Source organism: Fukomys damarensis, unplaced genomic scaffold, assembly GCF_012274545.1.
Source record: "Fukomys damarensis isolate Sample0158 unplaced genomic scaffold, DMR_v1.0_HiC HiC_scaffold_37, whole genome shotgun sequence".
NCBI classification, from domain to species: Eukaryota; Metazoa; Chordata; class Mammalia; order Rodentia; family Bathyergidae; genus Fukomys; species Fukomys damarensis.
Genome location: NW_022900949.1, coordinates 24472186 through 24485948, shown reverse-complemented (window position 1 = coordinate 24485948; position 13763 = coordinate 24472186). Strand labels below are relative to the sequence as shown.

Genomic DNA, 13763 nt, shown 5'->3' with positions numbered 1-13763 from the left:
CGTGCCTTTTAACATGAACAACTCTGTCGTCCCATCCATCCTGTTTTTCCCTTCTTCTTTCACCTTATCGCCTCAGCTTTGTCCCCCTGCTCCCAGCTTCTTTCCCTGCTCACCCTTTAGCACTTTGAAACTGGCTTCTGTGTCTCCCCCTCCCTCCTCTCCTTCTCCTCCCCTTCCCCTCCCCGCTTCTCTCTCTCTCCCCTGATGATCTCAAGTGACTTTCCAATCACCAAGTCCACTGACCTTTTATTAGGCTTTCTCTGGACTTCTCTACAAGCTTGTCTTCCTTCTCTACTAAGTCCATTCTATCTCCGGCAGCCTCCCTCTGCTACCACTCTGGTTGCTCCTTTCTAGTTTGTCTGCATCGGCTTTTAGTTCCTTCCGTTGTTTAAATAAAGACATCCATGCAACCAAATGCATAGGCCGGGCCTTCTGGCATCTACTGCCATAGCATGTGTTTGGTTTTCACCGTGAACTTGGCAGAGCCCCTGAGGGTCTGCTGCAGAGGGAATGGCATCGCCCTAGGCCTTCAGTCCCCAGCCAGCTCCCCATTCACATGATAGATTGGGAATTCCAAGGAAGTTATTCTTTGAATATGGAATTTCACCTCCAAAGCGAGGCTTGAATCACATCTTGGCCTTTCTTGTTTCATCCTTTTCAAAACTTCAGCCATCATGACAAGTCTGTCCTTGGGATCGCTCTCCAGCATTGGTATCCCAGGACTTCTCTTTTGGGGTATCTCTTTCAGGTCTGCCACCAATTCAGAATGGAGCTCCCCATCTTTTCCTTCAAACCCTTTCTTCTTTGAGTGTTCCCTTTCTATCAAATTGAACTCCTTCCTCCCAACAGGAGCCTGAGTCTGGGGGTCAGCACAGCTTGTTGGGGCTAAAAGATCAGATGGGAAACTTTGTGGGTGTCACAGGCCAAATGGTCTCAGTCACAACTCAACTCATGAGACAGGGATTGGAACCCCACCTCTGCTGTGGACGGGCAGCCCGACCGCTTGGTAAACGGCATGGCAGGCTCAGTGGTGCCATTTGCAAAAGTAAGCTCTGATTCTCAGCCTGCAGTCATTACTAAATGAGCTGGTGTATGTCAAGTAAAGGTTCTGGAACCTTCTCCCCCTTCCCTTGGCCTCTTTGATGAACATTGGCAACTGGAATAATGGCTCCCACCCTCAAGGATTTCAGATTCTAATTAGGGAATCAACATAGGAAGTGATAAAACCAATGCCTTTGTCTGCCTTGGGTTAAGAATGGTTGCCATATGCTTTTTTTTTTTTTTTTTTTTGGTCCCGGGAATCAAACTCAGGTCCTTACGCTTGCAAGGCAGGCCACTGAACCGCTGAGCTAAATCCCCGGCCCTGCTTTTTTTTTTTAATGTCACTTATCCGGTTAGCATTAATTATTTTTACAGTCATACCTTGGTTACTTGACTGCTTTCAAATTCATCAAAGTTGGCACTCCATTCATTTCGACCCCGTAATCTTGTCCCCGGACTCAAGCTAGATGTTGTCGTCTGTGTCCATTATTTCGTGAATACCTACTCTTTCCAGCCAAAGACAAGTTTTTTGGTACTTGTCATGCCTTCCAGAAGCAGTGAACGACAAGTCCAGCGGTACAGCTGCAGCTCGGTGGTGTAAGTTAAGGAAGGCAGGGGGCCGAGCAGAGTGGGCTGTGGCCAGTGTTGTCCCACTCGTCTGATCTCAAGGTGGCTCACCATGACCAGTGCCATCCCATGCCATCCTCTGCTCTTGTTCTTCCCGTACTCATTCTTCAGATTGATGCCCGATTATTTTGGAAAGTAAAGCCCTGTTATTGCTCGCTGTTTACGTAGGATTTGTGTTGGCACTCCCTCTCTGAGTATTGGGTCTCTTAGGGTTAAGAGTCACACATTTTTTTTTTTTTAAATATGGAATGCTTCACGAATTTGCGGGTCATCCTTGCGCAGGGGCCATGCTAATCTCCTCTGTATCGTTCCAATTTTAGTATATGCGCTGCCGAAGCAAGCACGAGAGTCGCACATTTTTAAAGGAACTTGATACACAATAATTCAGCAGTCTTTTCACTGTACGTTTGTGGTTTTTATTAGTGAAAGTTCAAGAGGGCTGATACTAGCCCATATTTAAAACGGAATTCTTGTTTGAGAATCCTTTAAGGGCTGTTAATATAATACAGACTTCTGGCTATTTCAAAACCATAAATGGATTGAGGAAGGATTATTATAAACTTTGCTGCCTCTCTCTCTCTCTCTCTCTCTCTCTCTCTCTCTCTCTCTCTCTCTCCCTCTCTCTCTCTCTCTCTCTCTCTCTCTCTCTCTCTCTCTCTCTCTCCCTCTCTCTCTCTGTCTGGTCTCTCTCTGTCTCTCAGCTGTAACTGAATATTTCTGTTGTGTCATTGTAAACTCAGCTATGAATACGTAATGGTTCCTTTCCTTTTTCTCTACCATGCAGAAACCTTTATGCAGAGCTTAAAAGTAGCTTCTATATGTTCTGAGTTTTCACTTCACAAGGGTTAAATAAAAAAATACCAAAAGCGTGACAGAGTAGAATTTGAGGAGTAGCCTTGTGCTGCTTCGTAGGAGTTAGAGCAGAGGTCTTAGGTGTGGTTTTTCCCTCAGCAAGCTCTGGGATAATGTTGACACTGGGAATGCGCATCAGTGGACTGAGTAATGCGGTCCGTGTTAGATTACCAGTCTGCGAGGTGAATGCAGCAGGGATGGCCAGCAGGACCTCAGGACCTGGATGAGGGAATCTCCCGGGGAGATGTGGATGGCAGGTGTCACTTGAATGCCATGTGACGGGCCTGGCAGGGACAGCACCTCGCTAACCGGCAATGCACTTCTGCAAGGTAAGCAAAGTGTTTGAAAACCAAGGGTCTGAGACAGACTTATTTTGGTTCAATTGTAGTTTAAATCGCTCTTAATTCTCTATTTCCATTAAAATAACCACGCAGAAGTGGGGTTGTTTTTTGTTGTTGTTTTGTTTTAACCCTCTGAACTTATCGGAAGCAGATGGTCCAGTCCTGTGAACTGGGCCCCCGTTGCTGTGTCCGACCCACAGAACATTAGCATCTTGCAAAACTGGAGCTCTGTAACCACTGGGACAGCGGGTCCTCATTGCTGGGGCTCATGGCCGCACTTTCTGTGTCCGTGATGTTGGAGACTAAAGTCTGTGCCTCACATCTGTGGAATCGGACGCTAATCGTCCTGTGCCTACTTCACTCCGCGTGGTATCCTCCAGGCTTATTCGTGTTGTTATGTGTGGCAGAGTTTCCTTCTTGAAGGGTGACGCACACTCCACCGGGTGTGCACATCGTAATCCTCTGTCCCTTCTTCTTCTCAGCCAAGAGACCATAAACAAATCGGGTTGGCGGGGAGGGTGGCGCAGTGAAAGAGCACTCGGCCAGCATGCACGAGGCCCCAGCACCTCAAAAAATAAGAGAAAAGTGAATGCAACTGTATTGGGTATCGATTCGGTCTGAAAAATGCAGGGTGCAGGTTCAGTTAGACCAAATCAACTTCTCCGGAGGGAAGGTGAGCTTGGGCTTTTTGTGGCAAGGAAAAGCAGTTACCTGCAGCTTAGAATTCTCTGGGGGAGACAAGCAGGATGGGGGTAAGTCTGGCTGCTGGGAACCGATGGAAATCGTGGTGGTCATGGATTGTGTGAGGCATTGAAATGTGCAGGTTATAGATGCAAACGAGTCTCTTTGATATTCCCAAACCTTTCCAGGTATGCTTAGGTTGGAGAAAATACTGCCCTCTGTCGGATCCGCTTCCTCCCTTCCGTCCGTCTCTACAATTCACAACCGGATTTTCGTCTTCTTTCCGGGCCATTCTGCAGCCGTGTTGACTTACTGTATCAATCTGCCGGTGGGCATTGAGGTCATTTCCATCTCTTGGCTGTTGTGAATCATTCTGTAAAGCACTTCTCTTAATCTTGGAATTTTTTGGTTTTTTTTTAATGAGCCAGTTGTGCTGTGCCCCTTGCGGGTTGCAAGATAGCTCGCGTTCAGCGCCGCATCTCCGCGTTCAAGCGCCCCCCGTGCAACTTTCTTAGGTCCACGCAGCTTCTTGGTGAGGGAGGAAGGAAGATTCATGAATGAGGGAACAGAAGCACGTGGCTCAGCCTTGCTGGGCTCTTGAGTAGCAGAAAGAGGACAAAGGACCCAAGCTTCTGTCGTCCTAAGGGCTGCCTTTCTTAGGCTCTTTGGCCTCATTGGTGAGCCCCATGTAGAAAGACGTAAGTTGCAAATGCATTAACTTTGTCTCAGTTTGTTCCTCTGAAGGGAATAAAGGAAAAAAATTTTTTTTCTTTAACTATCAAAGTAAAATAGGGCAACTACCAAAGGAATTTTAAAAGTAACAATACTGCCCATGCTTTTATTTTTTATTGAATATTAGTAGTGCTAATAGAGCTCAAATCTTTCTTTGTTTTTGTTTTGTTCTGAGGGGTGGTTGCATTTTAAGTTTAGCTAATGATCTTGACGATACCGATTTGTAGTAAATCCATTTTTGTATTTTAACATTAAATAAAACATCTTGAGCTAAAATTTCTCAAATTTAATAGGGTGTTAATTCAAGGCAGAGATTCCATGATATGTGTGTACTGTTCTTGATTAAGCGCGAACATAAATGAAATGTGCTTGAAACTGCTAGAATGGGGACTCTTTGTGTAGATAAATGGAAAAAATAATCCAATATCAGGGAAATATATTGTGTGAAGCACTGTTTAAGTAGGGTAAGGGAGAGAAGATTGAAATTGCAATGAAATGATTTGAAAAGAGAGTTCATGCTGGGTGTGGTGGCGCATGCCTGTAATCCCAGCACTGGGGAGGCTGAGGCAGGAGGATCGCTTGTGAGTTTGAGGACAGCCTGGGCTACATAGTGAGTTCCAGGTCAGTCTCAACTACATAATGAGACTATGTAGTCTCAAAAAACCAAAAAAAAAAAAAAAAAGTTCATTGAATGGTATATAAAGAAAAAGGATGAAGTGTAAAATTTAAAGCGGAGAAAAATAGAAAGGCATGTGTGTCATAACTGACTAAAGAGAGACATGAATGCTTTATATAGGGGAGCAGAGAACTGCTTTCATGATGTTTGTAAAAGAAATTTATATGGCTTAAGTTTGTTTTTTCTTTTACTCAAACCCTATTTTTAGAAAGGAAAATGAATCACACAATTAACTACCAAAGTTATTTGTGTCTAGTGATTTCCAACTAAGAGGTTTTTGTACTGACATTTATTTGCAAGATTAACACCCACCCCTTTAAAAAGCATCAGTGCTTCTGGCTGGGGATTTAGCTCAGTGGTTCCACCACCTGCCTCACAAGCATAAGGTCCTGAGTTTGATCCCCGGTACAAAAAAAAAAACTGTCAGTGCTTGAGTATTTGAAGCCAAAAACACACTCATTCCGTGCTCCCTACACAGGGAAGGAAGCACACAACAGGAGTGTATACAGTCTAGTCTTCAGTCTTCTGGTTTCAGCCCTTGGATTTTATTTTATTTCATTTTTCTCCCTACTGGGAATGGGCCCCAAGACCTCACACATGCTGGGAAAGCACTACGCCTCTGAACTACCTCTGTTCCCTGGGTTTTAAACAACTAACTAGTCCTTTGTCTCCTTAGAGGAACTATAGTCACCCTAGCATAAAATATTTATTGGATCAGTTGTAACCTTACATTTGAGTCAGCCTACATTCGTTATGGGGGAGAGTTAGGTTACAAGTTCTTTTACAAGGAAACTAGTGTCACACACATTCAGAAGAATTAAAGGAGGTCCTGGGCTGTGACTAACAGTACGGAGAAAGTCACATAGTCTGATGAGACCTAATACTGCTCGCCTCTCCTCTGAGGGTGTGACGACTTGCTTTCGAATTTTGTGACTTTTAAGTAGTCCAAAGCATAAAGCAGATGCTATAATAGATGCATACAATAGAGTATAGAACTTCTTTGAGTAGATAGAGGTCTCCACATGCTGTATTAATGCATTATTCACCCAACACACTTGCAAGGGTCACCTAGCTTGTGGAATGTGAGAGGCCAGGGGATATAAAATGTGTAAGCCTTGATCCTTCATCTTGGGGGACATTAAACAACAGCCATATGGTAATATACAGTACTGTCCTATTCAACGCCTCCCTTTAAAATGAGAGACGTAGATCACACTTTTGTTCATGTTGCACGGCCACTATGGACTGTGCACTAAAGTTTGGGAACCATTGTTCATTCAGTGTCCATTTTGCCACATGATCCATCTCTGAGGTAGCATTTCGGGGGTGGCAGTTGAGTAAGTGCCCTCCTCCCCCAAACTATCAGCACATCTGACAGAGATATATTTCTATCTCAAATGTTTTATTTAAACTTGATACATTCACAAGCGTACAGGCCAGCACTCAGCTTTTGCTGTAAAAACCAAGGCCTGTTCTTGAAGCAGGAGTCTATGCGTTAGTCAGAATTCTCCAGAAGCAATCTGTGGGAGACACAGGTAAAGACAGAGCTATGGAGATTATTGTGGGAGATTGGATCACGTGATAGAGGCTGAGAAGTCCCATGGTCTGCCATCTTGAAGCTATGGACCCAAGGAACCTAGTGTTTTAATCCAAGTGAGAATTCAAAGGACAGAGAACCACTTAACAGTCTAAATCCCAGTCCAAAGGCAGACAAAGGCTGATGTCCTGGCTCACATAGCCAGGCAGAACACAAAAGGGTTACATTCTTCCTGCACCATCTTTGTTTTGGGCACCCTACCGTGCAGTCAAGTTAACCTCAAATGAACCCTCACAGTCTGCTAATTGAAATTTCACCCATGTCTCTGTGCCGATCATCAGGATGGAATTTAGTTTGACATTTCAGTTCAGTTTGATCCTATCAATAAGGGTTTAAATCCAGGAAACACTGAAAATGTTTGTTTTTTTTTTTAAGGTCATGTTTATACCTCAAAATGATACTTTATATTTCTCCTAAATTTTCTAGGAAGTTTGCCGAATAGGAATCATTTGTTTTTAATATTACACTTTTGACAAATGCCTTGACAGACTACAAAAGCAGGAGATGTACCTTGGGAAGAGATGACTTGGAATAATTTTTTTCCCTAGAAATTCATATGCATGCAAAATGTCTTGGTATTAACAGTGAACCTATCAACTTTGTTGACTCTGGTCTAAGAAAAACTAGCAGTGTCAGTTAGAAAATCATAGCCTTTAGAATAATTCTTCATATTTCCCTGAAACATATGTGCTGTTTCCTTGGATGGAAAATGTTTATTGTACTATAAATATGGCACCATTTTTAAAGGACTTTAAAAATAAAACAGTGGTTCTTTTATCCTATTCCTAACTCACGAATGCTTTTTAAAAACTATGGGCCTTTGAGGGGGAAATGGTCAGTTTATGTGCATACAGATTGGCTTGTATTTCCAGGATGGTTTCCTCAGTCACCAGAAACAAATCTCCATAGCCTGAGAGTATGCAGGCTAGGAGAACCCCTCACTAACAACCCCACTTCCTCACATGTGGTGGCTCAAGGGCTCAGGGGGACATCACCCTATGTATGCAGCGTGTTTTCCCTAGTGTTCTGATACTTAAGCAGATTCCCACGTAAGTTTTCAGAGCTGTGGCTTTAGCGGCCGTGTTTAGTCTAGTGTGGAAGTTGGGCAAATACACAATATTCTAAATACTCCCATAAGTGGCTGAGCGTATTCTAGTTGAGACGGTTGTCAGTGATTAGCGATTTCAGTGTTTTGTTTTAAGATGTTTAATAGACTGTGTGAAAGTGAAACAGACTGAACCATTCTTTCAAGTTTAGCAACTAGTAGAAGCTGTGGTTTCCCCTGGCCACTTGCCTGTGATGGTTTACTAGTCTGTGGGCTTCTGAGATGCTTTCTCTGTGTGAAGGCCCATAAAAATGCAATTGACTTAGTTATCCTGCTTATTCTTGCCTGGATCATCTTTCTTGTTTAGATAACTAGAACACCAGCTAGCTGTGCGAAGGAGATCTTGCCTGTAGGTCACAGGAGGATAATAAGTCTGTCTGTAACCCAGAAATACTCTGCCATCTTTCTGGTTTCTTAAATAAAATATTAAGTCTTGCAGCAAAAGGGATTTTTTTTTTCCTGCCCAGGAGTTAAAGTTTCCTTTTGACAGACTTCCTGCAGTTGTGTTCTGGTCTGATCTGGTCTAGTGTACTGCTCTGTCCCATCAACCATCTCTCCACGTACGCACAACCTGGAGCAACTTGGACAGCGACCTCTCCTGTGGACACTTACAACTTAATTCCTTCGTAGGTGGAATTCCTGTCTGTTCTGCTGAGTGACAAAGAATGTGACTGGAATTCTAACTCTGCATGTAATCACGTTGTGCCATCTTTGCCTTACCATTTTTTATTTAATTTTAAAATTTTAGTTATTTTCTTTCCCCCAGTATCAGGGATCAAACTCATGACCTTGTGTTGGCCAGACAGGTGCAATGCCACTGAATTACATCCCTGGTCCCCCTGTCTTACAACTTTTTAAGTGAGGTTATGTCTGGCTTCTATTACTACATGTGACCTTGGGGAAAGAATCAGGATGCACAATTCAACTGTACTTCCCTCCTGGTCCAGTGCATTAAATGATATACAGAATGATTTTTGGTTCTTGAAAGATCGTTATTGAGTAGTGTTGAGCAGAGGTGACAGGGAGAGGTCTTTTCAGAAAACTGGCTGGTGAAGTGGGGTCTACCATTCCCCTGCCATATTCGTGCCCACGGCATGGGGGGACGGAAGGCACAGCAGGAACTACATGAGTGCAGGTGGTCTCTGCCCAGAGGAAGAAGTGCCTCTTTTGGCACTTTGCCAGATTCTTGGCAAGCCGTTTCCAGGACTTTCTGCTGGTTGTCATGGACAGCAACCTAGGCCAGTTTCTGAGGTACTCTATTCTTTTCTGTAAGGAGATTGAAAATAAACTGGATATCATTCCAATAAAGCAAGATCTGTATATAAAATCAACATTGTGTGTATTCCAAAAATGCCCCGAATCGTTCATCCGTGTGAAGCGTGCTTGTCGTCGTATTTGGAACAGTTACAGAAAAGATGATATGAAGAACTGAAGCAATAGATATGAAAATGTCTGTTGTACCATGTACGGACTATCAAGCCATTCAATTTGCTTTTGTAACATGGAACATAGCTGAAGAACAACTCGAGTGACAAGACCTCACAACTGTTGGAAAGTGGATGTTTTTATACACATTACTAAATATTCCATCATTGAAGACTGATATGCATTACAAATATTTTTCTGTAGGTGTAGACTATATATTATATAATTAAATGTATTAAAAATAGAATGTCAGCTTGGCTTTTCAATTATATTTCAGTGCATTAAATAATATATAAAGCAATATTCACGATAGTAACATAGAAACCCTGTACTCAAGGTCATCATTAAAGACTCAGAACATTGTTGATAGCTTATAAGACTTCCCCCATTGTCCTCCTGTAAGCCATCCCCTCTATTAAAGGTTACGGCTGCAATGAACTTAACATTTCTTACTCTTTCCTGTACACTATATTCTGTCTTACCACATATGTGTTTTCAAGCCATTAAGTAGAAAAATATTAAGGTATATGTCTTAGTCACTTCTTGCTGCTGGGACAAAGTACCTAACCTCAATTTAAAAGAAAGGTGGTTTATAAAAGAAAGGTGATTTATTTGGGCTCCTCTTTTTTAAACCCTCAACTGGCCCACTATGAGGCAGGAAGTCATGGTGGAAGGCCCTGGGTGGAGCCTAGGCAAAGCTACTGGAAGTGGAAAGAGAGGAGCCAGGGAGGAGATAAACCCTTCCGGGTCACTGCCCTAGAGCCATCCAATTCAGATCAGGCCCACCTCCTAACAGCAAGTCCCGCATGAGCTCCCATAATGCAATTGCCTTCTAAAAGCCACACCTTCAAGAGCATGAGGCTCTTGGGGGCCATCGCTATATAACCAATTTTCTTTTATGACTTGCTCTTTTTTTGTTTAACACTGTGTGCTACTTGCCCTTGTTGATTTGTCACAGTAATTTATTTACTTTTATCAAAATGTGATAATGCAGGCCGGGGATTTAGCTCAGTGGTTTCCCTGCCTGTCTTGCAAGTGCAAGGTCCAGAGCTCAGTCCCCAGTACCAAACAAACAAACAAGGTGATAATCCAGTATAAGACATTACAAAATGAACCTGTACTCTTGTCAAGGTACATTTAAGTCATTACAGTCATGCTGTGAAATCATTTGCACATAGGTACGTATGCAAGAATTTCTCTAAAGTATTTATAACTAGTATGTGGCTGATAAAGTATATGGTTTTGTTTTTTCTTTTACTAGGTATTGACAGTTGGTTTTTAAAGTGATCATCAAAATTTACCATCGTAATAGGAGGTATCTTTCTGTTCCCTTTCTCTCCACAGGGTCTCACTATATAGTTCAACTCACTATATAGCCCAGGCTGGCTTTGAATTCCCAATGATCCTCCTGCCTCAGCCTCCTGAATGCTGGGATTACAGGAGTGCCACCCCCCACGCCTGGCTCCATGTTCTCTCATAACGCATCATGTTGTCAGATTGATTTATTTATTTTTTTACCAAACTAGCAGGTATAAAATTTAAATCTCACTGTGCCTTTATCTTCATTTTCATAATTACTTATGATATTGAATACTTTGGTGGTTTTTTTTTTCCTGTCCTTTGTTTTCTTCTCTTGTGAAATGGCTATGTTTGGCTTTGGGCTAATTTTCAATGCAGTTTTCTTTTTTCTACAACTTTATAGGAAGATTTTATATACTCTTATCTCAGTATTTTTGTTTCTGTTGCTGAAAGCCTTTGATTTACAGACTACCCTAAGTTCACAGAGAGTCCTTTCTTTCTTTCTAGTAGTTTTATAATTTTGTCTTTGGTATTTAGTTCCTTAGTCTCTTTGGAAGTAGTTTTTTGTATGGAGTGAGATGGGAATCTCATTTCATGAGAAGTACCTGTTTATTCCCGGGCTTTTTTCTTTTTCATAGCTTGTCCTCTCTCTACAGTCTGAAATGCCTTTTAACTAACTCCTAAACCATTCTGCTACTTATGAGTATTTTCTGGGCACATTTTCCAGTGTGAATGCTGTGTCATCTTACTTGACGTTTTTTTAAAATAAGTGCTGATATGATTTGGATATGTCATCCCACAATGTGCTCCAGCGTACCTGGATAAATAGCCTTTACTCAAGGTTCTATCATATTAAGGTATGTTGCTGGCTTTGACGCTCCAGGATTTTTAATTTTTGTTGGATTTATCGTGTACAGTGGACACTTGACTTCCAAACTCAATCCATTGCCGAGAGCTGGTGGTAACTAAGTCAGTATAGCTGAGATCTGGATGTTCACCTGGGTACCCACTATAGATAACAAGTGGCAGCTGAAGCTGCCCCTGACCTAATTAACCCAAGTTGTTCGTATGTCAAGCTAGTCATAATTTGAGGGCCCGCTGTACATGGCTATGAGAGAAATAAGCCTCTCAGAACTATCTTTATGACTAAATTTGCTACTTCTATAAAGTTCTTTATGTTTGATTTAAACTTTATGTGTTCATAATTATTTCCTCCTTAAATATTTCTATTAATGGGCCAGGGACTTAGCTCAGTGGTTCTGCCACCTGCCTCGCAAGTGCAAGGGCTGAAGCTCGATCCCCAGTACCAAAAAAAACCTTTCTATAACTTACTGGGAAAACTCCTATACATACCACGATTTTTGGAGGGGGAGGTACAAAGATTCAACCATTCATTCAAATTCTTAATTTCTTAGAGGATTCTTAAAGGTTTTTTTCATTCTCTTCTAATGTCAATTTTGTTGTGATAGGTTTTTAGTTCTTGTTATTTTATCTGTTTTCATATTTTTAAACATAAAGTTAAAATATTCTCATCTTACTAATCTCTGCAGCTTTGCTTTATCTTCATCCTTTCAATTGTTGTTGTTGTTTTGTTTTGTTTTTTGAGGCAGGGTCTCACTATGTAGTTCAGGCTTACCTCCACCTCACTATGTAGCCCAGGCTGGCCTCAAACTTGCAGCAATCCTCCTGCTTCAGCCTCCCAAGTCCAGGAATGACAGGTGTGCACAACATGCCCAGCCATCCTTTCAACTTTTTACTCAGTAGATCTCACTAGATTTTTGTCTATTTGATTAATTTCAAAGAATAGAATTTAATTTCTAATTCTATTTTCTGTATTATTGTTCTTTTTGTTGCCGTACTGGAAATTGAACGAAGGGTCCTCACACTGACTTGCATCCCAGCCTTGTTTTCCTGAGACAAGTTCTCAGTCAATTACTAAGTGTCCGAGACTGGGCTTGAACTTGGGATCCTTTGGCCTCCCCTTCCCAGAGTGCTGGACCCCCACACCTGGCTCCTTTCCAAATACTTAACTCATTATTTCTCGTACTCATGTATTATTCACACAAGCTTTTTATATTCTTATTTATATTGCTATTCTGTAGCTCTCCAAAGTATTACATAGCATTTAGTTATTGTTCAATTCTCAGTGTTTTCTGTTTTCATTTTGGCTTTTTGAGACTGTGTGTTATATACGCGTGGTAATTCTTACAGGAGATTAGTCATCTTATTGTCCTTCCTGTTCTTTCCCGCTCGCGTTGTCTATTTTAATGGATCATAACTCAATTTTTATTCAGTACGACAATTTTTGCTTTTTCCAAATGTAGCATGTAATTTTCTTACTTTGTCATTACACATGTTTTTGCTTGTCTTGTACAACAGTCATACTCTGGGATTTTGTTAGGTTCCAGTTTTTCTGTTTAAGTTCCCATCTTACTATTTAAGGTTGATTGAGTCTCTTTTTAAATTTGCTTTTGTTTTTGTTTTTGCCTTTCTGAGTTTGGAAGTTACATATTGTAGTTCTGGTTTTATTTGTTTTAAATTGATGCCGTAGAAATTTCTGCTTTCACTGTTAATCTAATCAGTATCTTTAGCCTGGTTTTGGACACTATGAAAGCAAAACATTTCAGCCTAGTAACTCATTCCTGAAGTCTATTTTTGCCAGTGATTTAGTTTATCTGTGTTTTAACTTTGCATGTTAGATATTTTTATTACTTAACTTTAAAAAATCTATGTTTTATGGCCGGGGATTTAGCTCAGTGGTTCTGCCACCTGCTTCTCAAGCACAAAGACCCGAGTTTGATCCCAGTACCAAAAAAATAAAAAATAAAATGAATCTATGTTTGTGTAGATTTAGTCATTTAATTACTACTGCTTTACCATTTCTCGAGTATTAAGGAGACCTGTTATTATTGTTTTTAATGTTTATCATTTGCAAGTTTCTTCCATGATGTCTGCAAAATCTGATTTATGAATGATGGTTTCACTTGAAAATAATTTTACATTGCTACTTTTTCCTAAGACTTGAAAAATTATATTTTACCACCTTTTGGTTTGTAACTGTTGAGTATCAACTCTTGGTATCACTGTCAAAAAATTAATGTAGATTCTTTTTTCTTCTTAAGTACCTTCAGACCTTCTGTCTTTGGAAACATTATGATCTGTCAAGGTACAAATTTCCTTTAATTTCCTTTTATTTTTTCTGCTTAGACTTCATTGTGTCTCCAAAATCTGATATTTGAGGATTGAGTGCTGGAAATTCTCAATCATTATCTCTTAAAAGTTAAAAAGCAAGGCCCCAAATTCGATCCCCCTTACCAAAACAACAACAAAAAAGAGCTAATACAAGGACCTTAACTCTTCTTGAGTGGACTTGTCCTTTGTCATTAG

General features: G+C 41.1%; 1 protein-coding gene and 1 non-coding gene across 4 annotated transcripts in view; one reads left to right on the top strand and one right to left on the bottom strand.

Annotated features, from left to right (window-relative positions):
• Positions 1 to 13763, top strand: part of Cacnb2 (calcium voltage-gated channel auxiliary subunit beta 2) — a 150583-nt gene that overhangs the window by 58323 nt on the left and 78497 nt on the right. The gene's annotated exons all lie outside the window — the stretch shown is intronic.
• LOC117284569 lies at positions 1906 to 2012 on the bottom strand. Its single transcript, XR_004515659.1, has one exon. It is a non-coding gene; the product is annotated as a U6 spliceosomal RNA (small nuclear RNA).